This window comes from Ursus maritimus, assembly GCF_017311325.1.
Source record: "Ursus maritimus isolate PB19 chromosome X unlocalized genomic scaffold, ASM1731132v1 scaffold_X1, whole genome shotgun sequence".
In the NCBI taxonomy this organism is placed as follows: Eukaryota; Metazoa; Chordata; class Mammalia; order Carnivora; family Ursidae; genus Ursus; species Ursus maritimus.
Window position 1 is genome coordinate 112,872,995 of NW_024423319.1, and position 6,020 is coordinate 112,879,014.

Here is a 6,020-nt window from a genome sequence, read left to right on the forward strand (position 1 = left end):
TCCTGTTGGGTCTGCAACTGACAAGGAGCGCTCCTGACTCCATTACAGATTTCGGTGTACCTGCACAACTTGTCCTGCACAGACGCCACACGTCACTGACAACGATTTTCCTACGAAGAATCAAGCACCAGGTGTTCGTGGTAAGTCTCTGATAAATCCCAGTGGACTTCCTGTAACATAGAGGTGTTGAGACACCCATGCGGGATGGACAGAACGACATGCATAATTTGGGGTGCTCCAGTTTCTCCCCCTTAGAAGCACCCCAGATGGATAGAACCAAGAGCAATAGGGAAAGCAGAAGAAACATGAATTGAGATAAATCATTCTCAATGACCCTCTGAGCCTCACCCCACCACGAAGAGTCTAAAGATTTGAGAAAGTGATGAGGTAGCTGTGACTCAGTCAATCTCCCATGTGTCTGGGGGGGGGGTGTCCCTGACACTCCACTCTTCTTCTTCTTCCTCTTTTCTTTTTTTTGAAGATTTTGTTTATTTATTTGAGAGAGAGAGAGTGCTCAGTGGGTTTGAGGGACAGAGGCAGAGGGAGAAGCAGGCTCCCCGCTGAGCAGGGAGCCCGATGCGGGACTCGATCCCAGGACCCCAAAATCATGACCTGAGCCGAAGGCAGACGCTTAACTGACTGAGCCACCCAGGTGCCCGCACCCTCCACTTTTCATAAAAAACAAACAAACAAACAACCCAGAAACTTACCACTCGTTTACTCTTAGAGAGAAGGCATCTCTCTTCCTGAGGTAGCTGCCCCAATTCAAGAGTTGGATTTGTCATTTTTGGGAAAAGTGTCCCAGCAGAATAGAGAAAGCTCTTCAGGCAGTAGCCACAACAGTGATTCTCAATGGAGGGAGCAATTTTGCTCCCAGGGGACATTTAGTACTGTCCTAGACATTTTTGGTTGTCACAAATGGAGTTGGGTGCTACTGACATCTAGTGGGGTAGAAGCCAGGGATGCAACTAAACATCCCACAATTCATAGGACAGGCACCCACAAGAAAGAATTGTCTGGCCACAAATACCAATGATATCAAACTTGAGAAATCTTGGTCTTGAGTTAAAAACTATAGGCAAATACAAAAGAGTATTCTCTTTTTCTTTTCTTTTTTCATATAATGCACTACTCCCATCTCTAGAGAAGTCTGAACACAATGTTTTTGCTATTTTCCCTTACTGTAAAAGAACTGGTGAAGAACAAGAACTTTAGAGAGGAATGACAACTTTCTGTTTTATAAATCCTGAGTGAAAAATACATATGAATGGGTACAGTACAGTTGCCTGATTACAATGCAAATTCCTTGCAGACAGGAGCCATATCTTCCTCCTCTTTTTGTTACCCTGTAGAGCCTTACTCAATACACGGCCTTTAATTTTAGTATTGATTACCCAACTGCTATTGGGATAGAAAGTGGTATTTCATTACTGGTGTGATAGTTTTTAAACTTCTAGAAACCCCTAGAACAGCCCTGATCCATTTGTATTATCTTTTGTTCTGATTTTTAAAATTTTAATTTCTACATAGTTAACATAACAGTGTTATATTAGTTTCCAGTGTATAATATAGTGATTCAACAATCCCATACAACATCCTGTGCTCATCAGGACAAGTGCACTCCTTAATCCCCATCACCTGTTTCACCCATCCCCTACCCACATCCCCTCGGGCAACCATCAGTTTGTTCTTTTTTTTTTTTTTTTTTAAGATTTTATTTATTTATTTGACAGAGAGAGAGAGACAGGCAGCGAGAGAGGGAACACAAGCAGGGGGAGTGGGACAGGAAGAAGCAGGCTCCCAGCGGAGGAGCCTGACGCGGGGCTCGATTCGGGAACTCCAGGATCACGCCCTGAGCTGAAGGCAGACGCTTAACGACTGAGCCACCCAGGCGCCCCCATCAGTTTGTTCTTGAGAGTGAAAAGTCTGTTTCTTGGTTTATCTCTCTCTTTCTCCTTTGCTTGTTTAGTTGTTTCTTAAAAGTCCACATATGAGTGAAATCATGTGGTATTTGTCTTTCTCTGACTGATTTCACTCAGCATTATACTCTCTAGCTACAACCATGTCATTGCAAATGGCAAGATTTTATTCATTTTTAGACTGAATAATATTCCATTGTGTGTGTGTATACCACTTTTTTTTTTGAAGATTTTATTTATTTATTTGACAGAGAGAGAGAGTCAGTGAGAGAGGGAACACAAACAGGAGAAGTGGGAAAGGAAGAAGCAGGCCTCCCAGTGGAGCAGGGAGCCCGATGCGGGGCTCGATCCTGGGACCCTGGGATCACACTCTGAGCCGAAGGCAGATGCTTAATGACTGAGCCACCCAGGCACCCCGATATATACCACTTCTTTATCCATTCATCTATTGATGGACACTTAGGCTGCTTCCATAATTTGGCTACTGCAAATATGTTGCAATAAACATAGGGGTTCATGTATCCCTCTGAACTAGTATTTTTGTATTTTGGGGGTAAATACACAGTAGTGCAATTACTGGATCGTAGGGTAGGTTCCTTAACGTTTTGAGGAATCTCTGTATCGTTTTCCACAATGGCTGCACCAATAGGCATTCCCACCAATGGTGCAAGAGGGTTCTTTTTTCTCCACATACTCGCCAACACTTTTTGTTTCTTGTCTTATTGATTTTAGCCATTTTGACGGGTGTGAGGTGATACCTCGCTATGGTTTTGATTTGCACTTTCCCAATGATTAGTGAAGCTGAGAGTATTTTCATGTGTCTGTTGGCTATCCATACGTCTTCTTTGGAGAAATGTCTGTACACGTTTTCTGGCCATTTTTTTTTTTTTAAAGATTTTATTCATTTATTTGACAGAGAGAGAGACAGCCAGCGAGAGAGGGAACACAAGCAGGGGGAGTGGGAGAGGAAGAAGCAGGCTCACAGCAGAAGAGCCTGATGTGGGGCTCAATCCCATAACGCCGGGATCACGCCCTGAGCTGAAGGCAAACGCCCAACCGCTGTGCCACTCCGGCGCCCCTTCTGGCCATTTTTTAATTGGATTATTTGGTTTTCTTCATATAGAGTTGTATACATTCCTTGTATATTTTGGATACTAACCCTTTATCAAATATGTCATTTGCAAATATCTTCTCCCATTTTGTAGGCTGCCTTTTACTTCATTGATGTCTCCTTTGCTGTGCAGAAACCTCTTATTTTGATGGAGTCCCAACAGTTTATTTTTGCTTTTATTTCCCTTACCTCAGGAGAGATACCTAGAAAAATGTTGCCAGGGCTGATGTTAGAGACATTACTGGCTATGCTCTCTTCTAGGATTTTTATGGTTTCAGGTCTCATGCTTAGGTCTTTAATTCATTTTGAGTTTATTTTTATGTATGGTGTAAGAAAGTGGTCCAGTTTCATTCTTCTGCATGTAGCTGACCAGTTTTCCCAACACCATTTGTTGAAAAGACTGTCTTTTTCCCATTGCATATTCTTTCCAGCTTTGTTGAAGATTAATTGACCATATAATTGTGGGTTTATTTCTGGGTTTTCTATTCTGTTCCATTGACCTGTGTGTCTATTTTTGCACCAGTACCATACTGTTTTGATTACTACAGCTTTGTAATATAACTGGAAGTCTGGAATTGTGATGCCTCCAGTTTTGTTCTTTTTCAAAACTGCTTTGGCTACTAGGAGTCTTTGGTTATTCCATATAAATTTTAGGATTTTCTGTTGTAGTTCTGTGAAAAATGCTGTTGGCATTTTGATAGGAATTGCATTAAATCTATAGAGTGCTTTGAGTAGCATAGACATTTTAACACTATTTGTTCTCCTAATCCATGAGCATGGGATGTTTTTCCATTTCTTTGTGTCGTCTTCACTTTCTTTCATCAGTGTTTTATAGTTTTCAGAGTACAGGTCTTCCACCTCTTTGGTTAGGTTTATTCCTAGGTATCTTATTTTTGGTGCAATTGTAAATGGGATCGATCCTTAATTTCTCTTTCTGCTGCTTCATTATTAGTGTATAGAAATGCAACAGATTTCTGCACAGTGATTTTGTATCCTGTGACTTTACTAAATTCAATTATCAGTTCTAGCAGTTTTTCGGTGGAGTCCTTCCAGTTTTCTTTTTTTTTAAGATTTTATTTATTTATTTGATAAAGAGACAGCCGGCAAGAGAGGGAACACAAGCAGGGGGAGTGGGAGAGGAAGAAGCAGGCTCCTAGCGGATCAAGGAGCACGATGTGGGGCTCGATCCCAGGACTCTGGGATCATGCCCTGAGCCGAAGGCAGACGCTTAACGACTGAGCCACCCAGGCGCCCCTCTTTCCAGTTTTCTATATGTAGTATCATGTCATCTATAAATAGTGAAAGTTTTACTTCTCTCTCTTTTTTTTTTTTTTAGGATTTCTTTTATTTATTTGATAGAGAGAGAGAGAGAGCACAAGCAGGCAGAGCAGCCCGCAGAGGGAAAGGGAGAAGCAGATTCCCCACTGAGCAGAGAGCCCGACGTGGGACTTGATCCCAGGACCCCAGGATTATGACCTGAGCTGAGGGCGGATGCTTAACCTCCTGAGCCACCCACGTGCCTTTTGGAAGTTTTACTTTTCACTTATGGATTTGGATGCCTTTTTCTCCTTTTGTTGTCTGATTGCTGTGGCCTGGACTTCCAGTACTATGTTGAATGAAAATGAGAGGGGACATCCATGCCTTGTTCCTGACCTTAGGGGATAAGCTCTCAGTCCTTCCCCATTGAATACGATGTTTGCTGTGGGTTTTTCAAAAATACATGGCCTTTATTATGTTGAGGTATGTTCCCTCTATCCCTACTTTGTTGAGGGCTTTTATCATGAATGGATGTTGTACTTTGTCAAATGCTTTTTCTACACCTACCGAAATGATCGTATGGTTTTTATCCTCTTACTGATGTGATGTATCACGTTGATTGATATTTGAATACTGAACCACCCTTGCATCCAGGGAATAAATCCCACTTCATCATGATGAATGATTTTTTTAATGTATTGTTGGATTCTATTTGCTAGTATTTTGTTGAGGATATTTACATCTATGTTCATCAGGGATACTGGCCTCTAGTTCCCTTTTTTGTGGTGTCATTATTTGGTTTTCTTATCAGGGTGTTACTGGCTTCACAGAATGAATTTGGAAGTTCTTCTATTTTTTGGAATAGTTTCAGAAGAATAGGTATTAACTCTTTAAATGTTTGGTAGAGGGGCACCGGGGTGGCTCAGTCAGTTAAGCGTCTGCCTTTGGCTCAGGTCATGATCTCGGGGTCCTGGGATAGAGCCCCACGTCTGGCTCTGCACTCAGTGAGGAGTCTGCTTGCCCCTCTCCCTTTTCCTTTGCCCCTCCCCCCGCTCATGTTGTCTCTCTCTCTCTTAAATAAATAAATAAAAGCTTTAAAATAAATGTTTGGTAGAATTTACCTGTGAAACCATCTGGTCCTGGACTTCCATTCGTTGGGAGTCTTTTGGTTATTGATTCAATCTCCTTGCTGGTAATCGCTCTATTCAAACTGATTCAGTTGTAAGGATGCCTGGCACAAAGAGACCTTGCAACTCCTTCCCCTCTAACATACTCAGACTGTGGCTGAGGGTTTGAGGATTCACGCCCTTCAAAACCAATTCAGGAGGGTCTCCTGTAAAGACTAGGCAAGAAGGAAGCTAACAAGCAGATTCCCAAGACGATCCCTCCTTTCACCTTGGCTCGTGCCCCACACTCCATTCAGGAAATGCCCAGAATCTACTCTCACCCATGCAAACACTAGCCCAAGAAAACCAGGCCTATTCCTTCGTTGCTCTTTTATGACCTTAATGCTCCTATCAATTTATCACCTTTGGTTCACCTAGAAGGTTTCCTTTCCCCTACCACTTCCTCCTCTGGGAACCCAGACCATCCCTTGACCAAGGCCCCTTGGTGACTGTGGCCTTAGTGAAGCCAGCTTTTCCCAAGGGTTTGTTCTGTTAAGGATAATTCACATTTTTGTTCTCTCCTCCCATTCTCTTCCTCCATGTTAACAAAATACAAATTGAAATGAT